This window comes from Podarcis tiliguerta (genome assembly GCF_965153285.1).
Source record: "Podarcis tiliguerta genome assembly, chromosome: 3".
In the NCBI taxonomy this organism is placed as follows: domain Eukaryota; kingdom Metazoa; phylum Chordata; class Lepidosauria; order Squamata; family Lacertidae; genus Podarcis; species Podarcis tiliguerta.
Genome location: NC_139536.1, coordinates 21,682,252 through 21,687,819, shown reverse-complemented (window position 1 = coordinate 21,687,819; position 5,568 = coordinate 21,682,252). Strand labels below are relative to the sequence as shown.

General features: G+C 44.9%; 1 long non-coding RNA gene across 2 annotated transcripts; it reads left to right on the top strand.

Moving 5' to 3' along the window:
• Window positions 1–2,572: 2,572 nt before the first annotated feature.
• Window positions 2,573–4,400, top strand: LOC310674240. Of its 2 annotated transcripts, none has more exons than XR_014509467.1 (3): window positions 2,573–2,716; window positions 2,901–3,020; window positions 4,113–4,400. It is a non-coding gene; the product is annotated as an uncharacterized lncRNA (long non-coding RNA). The 2 variants fall into 2 exon arrangements; XR_014509468.1 differs by having other exon boundaries at window positions 2,898–3,020.
• Window positions 4,401–5,568: the final 1,168 nt, after the last annotated feature.

The window sequence follows — 5,568 nt, the reverse complement described above, 5'->3', positions numbered from 1 at the left end:
GCATTGAGGAAACAGGAGAAATGGGTAAGAGGATAGGCTGAATCAGGGCCAGGGAAGATGAGGCCACTACCTCAGATGGCAGAAGCCTTTCAAGTAGCACATCCCCGGCTTCCCTACCACACCATCCACGCCAATTTTGGGCCAGGTCACCATCTGCACTGATGGCGGTGGTGCTTCTCCCAGCGGGGCATGTGGCAAAAGCAGAGCAGATGATGGGCAGAAGGAGGTGGTAGGTAGTAGTGGGAGTGGTGGCAGGGCAAAGAAGCACTTCCCATTTGTTCTTAAGTGGCAAAAGAGGATTTGCCACCCAAAATACTCAGCAGGCCTCAGCAGGGTGACTGCCCTGAATGCAGACTTTAATTTAGGAAAAATATAGGAATTTGCCTTGAACCAAGTCAGATCGCTAGTCCATCTAGCTCAGTATTGCTGACACTGGCTGGCAGTGGCTCTCCACAGTTTCAGAGGCTACGGTGTTTGGCAGCCCTACCTGGAGATACCGGGGATTGATCCTGCGATCTTTTGCATGCAAAGCAGATGCTGAACCACTGAGCTATCGCTGTTCCCCTTCAGTTTAGGAACTGCATGATTGAAATAATAATAATAATAATGGCAGCTGCCCCATATTTAAAGCAAAAAACATAATGTGCATATAGAACTAGGAAGATAGATCTAATGCTTAGCAGTAAGAATAGAATCCCCTTTTAACATTCTCCATGAAGGCCTGCTAAATCCTGCTGAGCCTCCAGCTCTACTGAAGTCCTGCATCAAGCCCTTGCTAAAGTCAGCAAAGACTTGTTTGTTTCAGTTTTATTAGCTGCCTTTATTTCTATGGTGTAACGTGATTAAAGAACATAAACTTTGTTGGAGGAGAGAAGAAAAATATGTTGGAAATATAGTGCAGCTTGAAGAGGAAGCAACATGCATAAACATGTTTTTAATCAGTTATGCAAATAAGTCCAGAGAAGTTGCTAACCCTCATCAATGTTTGTACAGTCATACCTGCAGGAGGCACGTTTGCAACCCGCAGTGTTTGCAACCCACAATGCCACGTCTGTGCACACGCATGATATGATTCAGCATTTCTGCACATGTGCCGAAACCCGGAAGTAACCCATTACGGTACTTCCGGGTTTGGTGTGGTCCATAACCCGAAAATGTGCAACCCACAGCGTTCGCAACCCGAGGTATGACTATATTTGTATTTTGCATTTTTTAGCCTTTAAAAAAAATTACTGCCTGGTTGCCTACAGTAGTTCTTACTCGCCACAGGTGACCAAAGTGGGCATGCACAAACTTAGCTTCTAAGTCATAGAATTGTAGAGTTGGGACCCTGAGGGTCATCTAGTTCAACGCCCTGCAATGCAGGAATCCTCAGCTAAAGCATCAATGACAGATAGTCATCCAACCTCTGCTTAAAAACCTCCACTGAAGCCCACCACCTCCCGCGGGAGACCGTTCCACTGTCAAACAGCACTTACTGTCAGAAAGTTCTTCCTGGTGTTTAGTTCTGCCCAGACACTGAGGTCCAGTGCCTAGGGCCTGCTGGCCGTTCCCTCACTGCGAGAAACCAAGTTACACCAGATGTCAAAAAGAACAACTACCAGACTTTTAGAAGACATCTGAAGGCAGCCCTGTTTAGGGAAGCTTTTAATGTTTGATGGACTACTGTATTTTAATATTTTGTTGGAAGCCGCCAACAGTGGCTGGGGAAACCCAGCCAGACGGGCGGGGTATAAATAAATTATTATTGTTGTTATTGTTATTATTGTTGTTGTTGTTGTTGGAATCTCCTTTCTTGTAAGTTGAAGCCATCAGTTTGCATTGTTGGATAGAGCAAATTGCAGTTGGTCAACATAGTAGTAAAAGGATGGTGCAGAAATATTGAAAATAACTAAACAAATATTGTGAATGCCTTCTTTATTCATGTCAGTGAATTCACCTTGGTCCCATCTGCCAATTTTTGGAAAGAAATGGTGGTGAATCTTCCCAGAGCTTGTGGTCATCATGATCCATGACGCAAAACACATCCATATATCATGCAGATATACACATAATCAAAGCGCATAGGATAACGATTCCTTAAGAACAGCCCTAAGCACTACACTGTGAAATGTAATTAGTCAAGTTACATATTTAATTCCTCTTATCCTCATTGCACGCCTTCCATTACATTCTTCTTTGCATTTTACATTATTCTTTTGTTATTGTCATTGAAGTGTGCTGCTTGGTCATTTGAGGGCTTAAAGTAGCCACCCCCACACTGCTGTCCTCCAGCTGTTTTGGACTGACGTCATAGGCCCAGGACAGGGAAGGCTGATTTAAACTTGTTGTTGTTGTTTAGTTGTTTAGTTGTGTCTGACTCTTTGTGACCCCATGGACCAGAGCACACCAGGCACTCCTGTCTTCCACTGCCTCCTGCAGCTCGGTCAAACTCATGTTCGTAGCTTCGAGAACACTGTCCAACCATCTCATCCTCTGTCGTCCCCTTCTCCTTGTGCCCTCAGTGATTTAAACTAGCAACAGCAAAAATGCTCCTAATGCACAAGCTACTGTTTTTTTAATTCACAGATTACCGCTCTCACAATAGATTGCAAGCCTGACCAACAGCATTCCTCAGGGTCACCTCAAGACATTTTGGCACCTGAGGTGAATCACAAAATGGCTTCCACCACCACCAGGGAAGAAAGAATGAGTGAAGATCTACATCAGGAAAAAGGTGGGAATAAAGATCAACATTGGGAACCAGGAGGGAGGGAGGAATCGAATCATTATTTGATGACTGAAGTGGGACTTTGTTAATATGGTGCCCTGAGTGAGGACAAAATTTGGTGCCCCCTACCCAATATTTCTTATTTCCACAGTCATTTCTCTTGGTTGTTTTTAATGGATCTTCTCAGTAGTTACCATGATGATGATGATGATGATGATGATGATGATTTTGCACCCTCCCAGCTCAGTGTCCTGTATGGGGGAACCACCTGCACCACCCTAAATCTGGCGCTGGCATGAATCTGGCCTAGGTGAGGTACTCTTGCTTCCTGGCAGAGCACATCCTGAAGTTTCTACAGTCGTACCTTGGTTTTTGAACAGCTTAGTTCTTGAACATTTTGGCTCCCGAACGCCGCAAACCCGGAAGTGAGTGTTTGCGAACTATTTTTGGAAGCTGAACATCCGACAGGGCTTCCGTGGCTTCCGCTTGGTTGCCAGAGCTTCCTGCAGCCAATCAGAAGCCACATGTTGGTTTTCGAACATTTTGGAAGTCAAGCAGACTTCTGGAACGGATTCCGTTTGACTTCCAAGTTATGACTGTACTTTCAGTTACTTACAATGAAATGGTATTATTAATAATACTTATCATCCCCTTCAGAATGCCATGTCATTGTTCACTTTTCTTCATTGGCAAATGCTCTGACCTTCAAAAAGGCTGCAATTTGACAGAATCAAATTCACAAAGAAAGCGCTGTGAGAAAAAACCCATCCAGAGCAAACCTACCATCAGTGCAGACCCTAAAACAGTCTGGCAACAAAAGCGGAATCCAACATGCAGGCCAAATTGATAGGCAGAAAACACTACCCAGACCTCTTAACCACAAGCTGCTGATACCAGACTTGATGCCTGGAGTTTACAACAGTCAAGGGAGCCATGTGTTGCGCACCGACACAGTTGCTGCTCTTAATTCTTCTGGCACACAGTCCCCAAAGGACACATATAGCCTGTAACCAAGAAAGTGTTTAGTGTCTAGTTAGGGCTGAAAACTGATAGGCACACACAACGTTGGGTGCCAGCCATTTGCTTCTTGGGAACGAAGGAATGATAAATTTGGGAACTACTAAGTGGAAGATATCTGCTGCGGCTGTGTACACACCATACATTTAAAGCATACAGGCACCTTAAAGAATCCTGGGAACTATAGTTCACACCCCCACCCCCACAGAGCTGCATTTCCCAGCACCCTTAACAAACTACGGTTCACAGGATCCTTTGAGAAGAGGAGATGAGCTTTAGATTTTGGTGTGTACACAGCCTTCATGTCTCAAGTTTGTGCTGGTCGGAGGTATGAAAAGACAAGTCCTTGCTTCCAACTCATGGATAATATTTCCCTCATTGACAGGACCTGTCCGTACTGTTGGTTGGCATGAAGTAAAGAGGTGAAGCGGGCAGGCTTGTTATTTTCCATGACATGAAGGACCAGAAGGGAGACCAGGACTCTGCTGGGTGAGGGGAAACATGGTGGCATGAGAAGAAATTTACAACAAAGAATATTTACAAAAACGAACTTGATTCTGTAGAAGTTTTAAAATGCTTAGTTAAAATGCCAGCCATTGAGATCTATTAGGTGGCTGGGCATGTGGGAAAGGGCCTCTTCAGTGGTGGCCCCTGTGGTTGTGGAATTCCCTCCCTGGGGGTGGTCCATATGGCCACTACTCTACTGTGGCATTCATTTTATTCTACAGTGGCTATGTTGTGGCTTATGGTTTTGATGTTTATTAACGGGGCTCAGTACAACAAGGTGACAGAAGCCTCTTGTTTAATCAGAATTTGGAGCTAAGCCATTGTGTTTAGCTAGACTGGTGACTGCCGAGACCATATAACACTGGTCCTGAAAGAGCTACATTGGCTCCCAGTACATTTCTGAGCACAATTCAAAGTGTTGGTGCTGATCTTTAAAGCCCGAAATGGCCTCAGCCAGTACACCTGAAGGAGCGTTTCCAACCCCATAGTTCAGCCTGGATACTGAGGTCCAGGTCCAAGGGCCATCTGGGGGTTCCCTCACTGCAAGAAGTGAAACTACAGGGAACCAGGCAGAGGGCCTTCTCAGTAGTGGAGCCTGTCCTGTGGAATGTCCTCCCATAAGATGTCAACGAAATAAACAACTATCTGACTTTTAGAAGACATCTGAAAACAGCCCTGTTCAGGGACGTTTTTAATGTTTTATCTTTTATTGTGTTTTTAATGCTCCATTGGGAGCCGCCCAGAGAAGCTAGGGAAACCCAGTCAGATGGGCAGGGTATAAAAATAAATTATTATTATTATAAAATATTATTATTATAAAATTGTTGTTGTTGTTTAGTCATTCAGTCGTGTCCGACTCTTCGTGACCCCATGGACCAGAGCACGCCAGGCACTCCTGTCTTCCACTGCCACCCGCAGCTTGGTCAGATTCATGTTTGTAGCTTCGAGAACACTGTCTAACCATCTCTGTCGTCCCCTTCTCCTTGTGCCCTCCATCTTTCCCAACATCAGGGTCTTTTCCAGTGAGTCTTCTCTTCTCATGAGGTGGCCAAAGTATTGGAGCCTCAGCTTCACGATCTGTCCTTCCAGTGAGCACTCAGGGCTGATTTCCTTAAGAATGGATGCGTTTGATCTTCTTGCAGTCCATGGGACTCTCAAGAGTTTCCTCCAGCACCATAATTCAAAAGCGTCAATTCTTCGGCGATCAGTCTTCTTTATGGTCCAGCTCTCACTTCCATTATAAAATTATTGTTGTAATAATCTTCCTCTTAGAGTCTTCCCAGGTAGCATTGTGTTGTGGAATCGGTGCTGCTCCAGCCCAGAAGTTGTTTTGC